Source organism: Bombus huntii, chromosome 10 (assembly GCF_024542735.1).
Source record: "Bombus huntii isolate Logan2020A chromosome 10, iyBomHunt1.1, whole genome shotgun sequence".
Lineage (NCBI taxonomy): Eukaryota > Metazoa > Arthropoda > Insecta > Hymenoptera > Apidae > Bombus > Bombus huntii.
Window position 1 is genome coordinate 5,507,382 of NC_066247.1, and position 10,519 is coordinate 5,517,900.

Genomic DNA, 10,519 nt, shown 5'->3' on the forward strand with positions numbered 1-10,519 from the left:
AGACTATCAAGAATAAAAACAACACACATTTGTTTAACCATATTGCTGTATCCTAATTCTCTATATTTTAATCTCACCTTTATTTCGATCATACAAATATTCATAAAAATATATATAAAATCTGCAGCGTAAATTTGAAACGAGAAATCGTATCAATAACGATTCCTCGAACTGAACAATTTTTCTAACGAATAGAAAAATACGATTCGATGAAGAATGATTCAACGAACGCTGTAGAGTTGAGAATCAGATTGTAGACAATTGAATCGTCCCTAATAATCGATCGAAAAATGAGTCGACCAAACTCCAGCAAAATACGAGTGACGAAAAATACAAGTTGGAGGTGTCCGATCGAGACTCAGATCGTCACGATGGCCACGTTGCAATGTAAGTACAACGAGTGGCGACAAAGCGACGACACAGAGGCTGTTGTTAGTACAGCGGACGGAACATTAACAGGAAGTGCTCGGCCACGTGAGCCGACGTGCGTTTTCGTCCCGGTTCCCTTTAAGCATTAGCAACGGCGCGTTGCGTTACGTGATTCAATTGCTTACTAGCTTGCCCGTGCTTTCCACGGAATATTGATCCGATAATGGGTGTGCATCGATTGATCCGCTATCTATCCATCGATCTACCGATCGATCGTCTTGCCAGTTTCCCTATCTATCGTAATAAGATTAGGAAGAAGCTTGGCTCTTGATATTTCTACAACTTTCATGAAATCGGTGTTCTGGCTTGAAATTGATTCGATTAATTTCTTGTTACTGAAAAATAAGTCGTGTACAAATTCACCGATAATATCAGTTTAATTAAGCAGAGCCTCTAAACGACTAATAAACTATAATTGTAGCCTATAATTGTAGATATCACACAAATTTATCTTGTCAAGTCGGAGAAAGAAAATGATCGTTCTAACACATAGGCGGAATTTTTATTCAAACTCGTATCTTCGCCAATATATTAGGTCGTCCGAAAAGTGTCTTTCGTTTTATAAGGAAATAATGTATGCACAACGTTTTTCGTTTTACATTATCTTCTCGGATTACGTACGATCCGGTTTGTTCCATCAAAATAAAGATCACAATATTCGACAGATTAGGTTTCACGTTTGTATAAAGATGCGTCGTTGTAAAACACGTGTCTGTAAAAGAAAGACACTCCCCGGACAAGCTAATAATTCCAAGGTATAGATCTATGTAGAAATTTGTTCTACCCGTTAGAATACTATGAAAAGTACTGTACTTTGGATATTTTATATATTTTTGCCCATTATGCGCATTCACGTTTTCCACAATTGCACACAAATTTCCAGTCTTCGTGTAATATCCTCTTCGAGCGTTTTCTGCCGAATGACTGAGAGATACATTCGAATTTATTATTCCGAATTAATAATTATCTCGTGTATCAGTTTATCCGATCACACGGTCATTTACCTCCGTCCATTAACTAAATGATCTCCGTGTAGAGAATCGAGTGCACGTATGATCGATAACCGACGACTCCGAACAACAAAATACAGAGATCTCGTCTAGTGGACAATTTTTTAATTGGTCGTGTTTTGTTAACACGCGAAGCAAGTGTTTGGTCTCTGGTCAAGCGACCTTGAAGTCGACATCGATCGATCGTAGTTCCCTCGAGGATCGTATTTTAGCCGGGTCCAAGAGATCGATCGTGTCGTACAGACGGACAATTGACTGATCGAGTTGATCTGTACGTCGATCTCCCTGATTAGTCATAATTAATGATCGATTAATGATAGTAACATTTGTTAAAGTACCATTTGTTTAGGCACATGCATGTTATATCTTATCAAATAGAATAATTTACATTTGTAGCGCATGAGAAAACCGAACGATGCTCGATCATTGCACAGTGCTTTCTAACACGAACAGTTTGTCATTTAAATTACAGTGGCCGGCAAAAAGGAAGTTTAAAAGTCATACTCGCATAATAAGTGCACTACGTTAATAGTAACTTTGTAGTAAACAGGTTTTACCACGTTGATAGCGCTCACGCGTTCTGCGGATATACGTATTGTATTTTCTCATTATTTAATTGCTCCTGTCAAATACAATTCCGCTTTCTACAACTGTGTCTTTCGTGCCGTTTATTCTATTCGGCATTCTTTCATACACCGCTCTATTACATCACTATACTGTTACGTTATTATACTATTATTACGTATATTTATGGGGAGGTTTACACAGGAGAAATTTACACAGTTCGATCGTCTTGTCGATGTAGCTTGTTGCGTATCTTGACGAGATGGGAAACTGATTTTCGAGTACAAACCTTCAATCAACTGACCAACCCATAGATCTCGAAATTACACGTAATATGGTGATTTAAAAAAAATGTAATAAAGTACGTAAATGTAATTTTCTTTATAAGAATAAATTACAACAGTTGGCAAATCTACATCGCATAAATTCTTATGGCCACTACATCGTATCCATCATTGGAATAACAGGCATCTTCGCGAACCAGTTAAAAATCGAAACAGATCCAAGAGAAATCCAAACCTCAGAAATTACGAATAATACGTATAATTTAATATTCAATTATCGATCCACTATAATTACCGTGGTTTTCAATATACCAATCGAAAGAGTTCCATCATGTGTTCACAAAAAAAAAAAAAAAAAGAAACTGCAATTAATGGAAAGAACAGTATCATAAACAACTACCATTATTCACAACTACATTTCCTTTCGAATATCTTTAATCGATGAATCAAAGAGTATTTTATATCTCAAAAATCACTGAAACGATCGCGGAAAAATGTACGATCATTATTCGTCCATTGAAATCTAGTTCGTTTAATTTCCTTATAGAAGAATTTCCATTCAACGAATGGCAGTCATTTAACGAGAAAGGATGAAGCACATGCTCGTGTACGATCGATTTACTCGTTGACGAAACGATTTATATTTTACAGCGGATCTCGTTCACATGGACGAGCGACGTTTCGTATTTTTTTTCCTTTTTTTTTTTTTTTTTTGTAGGGAAAAGAAAAGGGAAAGCGAAAAATTGAAGGGAAAGGGGATAGGATCGAGCAACCAGTGGTTCACCTTCGTTTCGTTTTAATGGGACCGTTCCCAGCCCGGAATCTCTCAATTAACGTAAACGTCTGCATCTTGTGAACAAAGAAACGCATACGTATTTTTATCAAAGTCACGAAAATCAGAAATTAAGAACAACGAGATAAATATTGATTTTCGAGCGGAGGATCTTGTCAATCGTGTGCTTAGAATTAGGATTTTCTATAGTTCGATCGGAGTTGGAATTTCAGGATTAGGCGAAGACCAATGCGAGCGAAAGAGAGAAAATTACTACGTTACGGACTGGATTAATGAGAAGTGTGTTTATTTAAATAGAAAATTGCCGATTTCGCTGTTTCACTAATTGCGATCGAAATTGTTTTAGTTTGTACTTTTTTCTTACACGCTAATTTGCCAACTACGTAATGATATTAGTGGCTTGATAGGTTACAACTGGTTCTAGATTTTTCTTCTCCTTGTGATATTACAATTTCACGTCAAAATAGAAGTTGTAACGTATGAAAACTTGCTCGTGGAATATCATTCGTTTTATCGTCGGTTACTGATACTATTTTACCAGGAAAAACTTGTAACTTCTGGCTTGTAGAGTCGCATTAGTGACGCTAGTCGCGCAAAAACAGCAGAGTTTTATCTATCTCATTCTTGCAATGATTTCATAGAAGCTACGATGGCACAAAATATTAGGTCGTCCGAAAAGTTTCTTTCGTTTTATAAGGAAACAATGGATGCACAACATTTTGTATTATTTTATCGAATTACGTATGATCCATTTTCTTCTATCAAAATAAAGATCTCAACTTTCGACGGATTAGGTTTCATGTTTGTATAAAGATGCGTCGTTGAAAAAGACGTGTCTGTAAAAGAAAGACACTTTTCGGACAATCTAATAGTTTACGACGTAAATCATTGTTAGCTTTCTGCGACGAAAAATGTATGCCGCAGCTAAATCTGATTTTTCAAATTCAAATAAAACGGATCGAACTTGTACAACTCTGGCCAGCGAACGCTCTAGTTCTTTAAAATTCAAACGAATTTTCCACTGTTTTAAAACCTGTAAACCGACGTAAAATTCGATAAAATTCACAAAATTCCTGGCATCTGTTAACGAGGATACGTAGAAGCAGGGTCGGAGCCAAGTAAGGCTTAACTAAATAAGAGATAATGATCATCTAACGAGACCTACACCAGAATCCAGCGTTTCTTACGTTGAGAAACGGGACGAGAGAACAAACAACCAGCGGATTGTTTCCAACTGGTGACGTCCATTCTAATTACGATGCAATCGTCGGTTTTTTCCCCTGTACCGCGAGATAAAAGCAAGAGGATCGCTTTTACGACTAACCACGTCCATTCTAATTGCGAACCAATCATCGTTTTCCGCAAAAGAGCCTCGTCCACCGTTCTCGTGGTCTTTCTATTCCTCTGTGCTTCTTCTTTACCTTTTTCTTTTTTGTCTCTTCATCTTCCCCTCTTGCCGCTTGTCTTTTCCTTTTCGAGAGACGCCAATAGGTCGGTTGCCTCCAATTAAAGCTCGTATTTAGAGGATAACGACTGGTAATTAATATCGATTGGCCTTCCATTTTTATCCCGTTTTCCTGGCCTTCGATTCGCGTTTTTAATCGCCTTAATAGTGGAAATTTGAAGGATTTTACGAATTACGAATTTGCGAATTCGAAACGATTTGGCCGGACTTGGACTTCAGCGAATTCAAAGAATTTTGAGGATTTTACGAGACAGGGACGTGAGGAATTTCAGGGATTCTTCGAACTTAAGGAATTTTATGGACTGGGAGAACTTTGTAATTTTGTAATTTTGAGAATTTTTCGGGTCTCGCGACTTAGAGATTTGCGAATTCAAAGAATTTTAGGGATTTTACGAATTAGGAAACTAAATATTTGAAGAATCTTGGCGATTTTACGAACCTAAGGGATTTCTGATTTGAGGAATTTGGGGCATTGCAATTTTGAGATTTTTTAATTCACAGAATCTTAGGCTTCTTCCGAATTAGAATTGTAACAGTTTAAGTAATTTTCGCGACCGTATCAACGTAAGGAATTTTACGATAGAAAATGTCGGTAATTTCTAAGAATTTTAGGGATTATACGATGCAGACACTTGCAGATTCGAAGAATTTTAGGGATTTTACGAATTAGGGATCTAAATATTTGAAGAATCTTAGAGATTTTTTGAACTTAAGGGATTTTGGAACCGAGTAATTTTATCAACTGAAAACTTACTGATTTGAAGAATTTTGAAGGATTGCAATTTTGAGATTTTTTAATTCAAAGAATCTTAGGCTTCTTCCGATTTAGAATTGTAACAGTTTAAGAAATTTTCGCGACCGTATCAACGTGTGGAATTTTGCGACAGAGAACGTCGGTAATTTTTAAAAATTTTAGGGATTCTACGATGCAGACATTTGCAGATTCGAAGAATTTTAGAGATTTTACCAATGAATGATGTAAATTCTTACATCATTTAAAGAAAAGTTATTGGCAAGATTAAGTAAACCCGGATAGAAATTTTCCCATAAGAACTCTGGAAGAATGTTTTGTTTCTTTCATCGGTTGAAGATCGTGTTTGATACTATCAAGATAGTTATAATTAGTCGCGTTCGACTTCGAAGCATGAGCGCGTACGTATTAAGAAACTGGATGTAATTTAAAAGCCATTAAAACCGGGTTCGTCACTATGATTTTTCTCAATGGTAGGCCTAACATTAAAAGAGCATCTGTAACATCTGTAGATACTTTTTCAAAGCGGCAGGATTTATAAAAATAATAAAATAAGTAATACAAATATTCTTCAAAGTCCCATATACTACAGTACTGATAGTACTCCGATAATAATTCTTATACTAGACATTTTTACCATTTTAATAACAATTCTACTTTACAGTTATTTCCTATTTTCTATTTTAAAATGTTCATAAAATATACGAGATAAATATACAATCCACATGACCAGATGTCTCACTTCGCTTTATCACCTGAAATAGCTTGCTCATTTTTTATAATATCAAATAACGTTTCAGAAACTTGTTGAATGGTTCAGCGGAAGACATAACTTGACACGACTAGTTTTATCGTAGGTAAACGCGTACAGAACATACGAAGAACGTCCAAGCTTTTCTAAATGGATCGTATATTTTTTAATACATTAGCCGATCCAGCTGGACATTCTCTATCGTCATTGAGCGTTATCCAAGTTGCTTTCAACTTCGCCATAACTCTTTTAGCACTAGGAGTACGAAGGCGTAAATAGTCAGATATCGTGAAGATTCGACGATGAAGTATTAATTAAACCCAAATACATCTCACGTGATTATATCATCAAAATGTGTTCTATGATTTTATGATACGATTTCCAAACCAGACTTTTCCCTATTACCCGAGTTTTCCATCATCCGACCCACATTCACCTCGGAAAATCGAGCTTCTGTTTGTTTAACTATCTACATGATTAATTTAAATTAACCCAAGAGGAGCTCGAGCAGAAATAAAAGACGCGTGACACGAAGCTGAAGGGTTGAAAGCATCCATCATTTCCTCAGTCATTCGTCTTTTCCCGCCATTTTCCATTTCCTTCGTGCACCCTTAGTTATTCCTGGTTTCTACCAGTGAAATCTGCCTGGTGGCAGGCAAGGTGACAGGTGCGGAGTGCTTCTATAAATTGCGATCTGGAAAGAGGGAGAAAACGAGAAAGGGAAAACCGCGTGCGGATCGAGGGCCGCGCTATCTTTAGAGGGCAGCACCCATTGCACGTTACATTCAACACTCCGCTTCAATTTCTCCTCTTTTGTACCTAGACCCTTGTTCGAAAGCTTTACAGTGTCAGAACAATCGCTGCATGCACATAAGAACTGCAAGATATCGAGCAACTCTAAGAATACACGAAGCATCGCGTTAACGTTAGCCTGACACTTTGTACGGCAAAGGAACCTTCGAATGTTAATTAATCAACGTTGATCGATCTTTGCAAAGAAGCTTTCGAAGCAACGACTACGACTAAATTTACAAATGACAAAACGCTGTGAGAATAATTCTAGCAAATCTTGGTTGCTCGTTGCCACACCAGTCAATTTACGCAAATTGAGAAAGCGTGTTAGATTTTTTAATGTGCAATTAAAATGCAATTTATAGGGCGTTTTTATATTCCACATGTAAGAATAATAGTTCTGTAAATGTTAACAAATATTACAGTTACGTCTACTTACAGCCTACCCAGATTAGGAAATAGAAAATAATTTATTCGTATTTATATCTTCATAATATAATTAATACGTTGCAATATACGATGCAGTAGATATATGTGATACATCTAACACACGTAAAATATAGCTCTATCGCGTACGACGATATTACGAATGAAAAGGTTCGAGTTTAGAACCCACGTGGATTATTTTCCTAAGAATAGTCAACGTTATAATCTGAAGCAACTTAAGCGACTTTTGTGCGCGAATGTACACAGTACGTATAATGGACCAAGTCGATATAACGTGTACTTGCACCGTCTGTTTTCGGTTTAAACGGATTCCTGTTCGTTCCATTGGCTTATGGTATTTCGGTGGAATTTCGTGTAGCGAGCATACGTCAAAGCTTGGTCGATTTTAGCAACGGCGTTCGAACACGCGAATCGTTCGTGCAAATTCCATTCGGCTAAGTATAGCTGTCGAGTGTCGTTCGAGATCGTAATGCATCGTTTCTTAATAGTTTTGCTCGATGCATGGACATCGACATTTCGACGTACCCTTTCCGGTCGTTCTACCAGTTGCAAGCGATTTCGTGGAGCAGGAAAGAGAAGAGAACTCGAATTCCTTGAATTCAATCGCTATTTACATTATTCTTAGACTATTTATTTGAATTTCTTCTTTTAAATATCTTCTATGATTTTCTCTAACAGCGACGCTTTCGTTAATTTATGATCCTTCACTTCCTTCTTTTTTTATTTTATTTAACAGAGATTATTTAGCTCAAGTCTTAAAAGTTATGGCATAAAAATCAATCTCTTTCTTTAATTATGATTTAATTTAATTATGATTTTGATTCTGAATAACTATGATAAAGAGGTAAAATTTTGTTGCTCACTGGTAATCACTGTAGACAACAGAAATCATTTTATGGTTACATCACTGACAACAGGAATTGTTTTTAGATTATTTGATTATTTGGTAACCAAAAAATAATTTTCGCCAAGGACAACGATTACTCTTAACCGCATGATTAATCCAACGATTAGCAGTAAAGAGGAGAACTCCAGTCATTCATAATTGGTTATTCACAACCAAAATAGATAAATCTCAATATTTCTTGATTATTTCACAGTCCGCAAAATTTCTGCAAGATTTGAATGGCTTCCATAAATAAATAAAAATGAACTTCCACTCAATGATCCTTTATCGAAAATTTTGTTTACAGGTTCCTTTTTCTTTCATCGTTCATCGCATCAATCGTTTGCATGGATCATTAACGACGACAGAGAATAGGAAGTTGTTTCAATTGAATTAATTTGGATTATTTTATTGGATTAAATTACTATTTTAATTATTCGATAGTTAAAAAAGATGCCCCGTAGATTGCATTAGAGCGGTGGATTTCTGAAGAGTTCAGCTGTTTAGATGTGTAAAAGGTCATTCACACTGGAGGATCGGTGCTCAATGGGCTCGTGTTGGCACTGTTGACCGAATGGAATCACATAGATAAGTATATCGATTATGAATGGGCCTCCAGGTCCATTCAGTTTGAACGTGACCCAGCCTTGGTCCATCCTCGTCTAGGAGTCCGGTCGCTTTCATTCTGCCACAGTTGACAACTTAGGCTTCTGTTAGAACTACGTATGTTACACGTAATAACTGTCTTCGCATATTGTCATTTTTAATCTCCTCTTGTCGTGGAATAATTGATAAAAAATTAACGTTAGACGATATCTTATACATTTATGGGATATATTCGTGTATAACGTAACTTGTGTAGAGATTAGATTCATACGAGCTAAAAATATAGAACTTTATTGATTAATATTTCGCTATACATTTGGGAAATTTCCATTTTAAGGCCTATCTATATTAATATACAAATTAAAGTTTGAAGTAATTCAATCTTTGGTTTTACAAACTTTCGACAAAAATCACCACCCCTCTTCAAATGAGAGAAAACGAACCAATTGATGAAATATATATATCAAATGGAGAATAAACTAAGCAAAGGAAAATAACACAGCCTCAAGATCAACAAACCGAACTAAACGATAAATTAATCCGATAGAAAGAAAGCAAACCTAAATGATAATCTATTTGTCAAGCTATAGCTAACTTATCGAGCACACGGTACAAAGAAAGAAGGAGGAGCTAACAAAAGCCCAACTAAAAAACGAAAATCCAAGGAAACAAGCTACAAGAGCAAATCGAGCTGATTCATAGATGAAATCCAAGGTCCTAACAGCGATCTAAAGCTCGAGAGATCGTGTTTGTTCGTGGAAAAAAGATAACACGACTGGATTAACATCTCGTGTTGCACCACCAAATCGTTGTCCACCCAAGAACCCCCCCCCCTCCCATTCAACATTCGCGGTTTGATGGCCAGCGTTCGTAACTATTTCCAGACGGATTTAATTAATCTTGAACCAAAAACGTTCAGTGGGAAATGGTGGCCTGGCCAACCAGCTCGCCACCTGGCAGAAATAGCAGGACTGTGAAAATGCAACTTGACGTTTCCCCCTTGGTCAGCGACGATCGGAAAGGGGCGAGAACGATGTAAAGGGAGAAACACGCGAAAAATAAACACAGACTTGGCACCTGCCCTCTCCATTAAACCTCTTTATGCGCCACTGTGTTACAATCCAAGTGGTATGAGAAAATGGAATTTTCCAAATTTCTTACAGAAGAATTCTTACTTTTCTTCTTCTTTAGAATTTCATTTTTTGAGATACTTTGAGTTTGAGGTCAGTTAGAAAAAGATTGATACAAAATTTTAAAAAGGGAATTTAATCTCATGATTCTTAATGAACGAAACAGTATATTTTTGTACTTTGTACAATACAACGGTGTGTAATTGGCTGAAATTTTTGGCGATGAATGAATTGTCAATCGATAAGTGACAGAAGAATCATCTTAGATCTGTGTTTCTGTATTTTTTGTTTCTATCCTTTTAGAATATCCTGCAATTCTGCCTGTATATTTCAATGAAAGACTCACGCGAGTATTCACAAAAGAATAGTGTCTTCCTATGATTTCTAAACAATTGGTGTTACAGCCAATAATAAACTATTGTAACGTATCGATATTCTGCAATAAATAGATATCAACAATTTTCAGAATTAAATACCAGAATACGTTTTGCCACTTGTTTGCTATAGAGGAAGACACTCTAAATTCAAGCTAACGTTAAAATGTGCAAACAGAGTCACTCCAAAAATATTAAGCTACATCCATCCAGAAGTTCCTACTTAATCTTACAATT

The 10,519-nt window shown here is 36.3% G+C and overlaps 1 protein-coding gene across 4 annotated transcripts in view; it reads right to left on the bottom strand.

The window, feature by feature from the left end:
• The window catches only part of LOC126870035 (conserved oligomeric Golgi complex subunit 1), a 257,074-nt gene that overhangs the window by 41,847 nt on the left and 204,708 nt on the right, over positions 1-10,519 (bottom strand). The gene's annotated exons all lie outside the window — the stretch shown is intronic.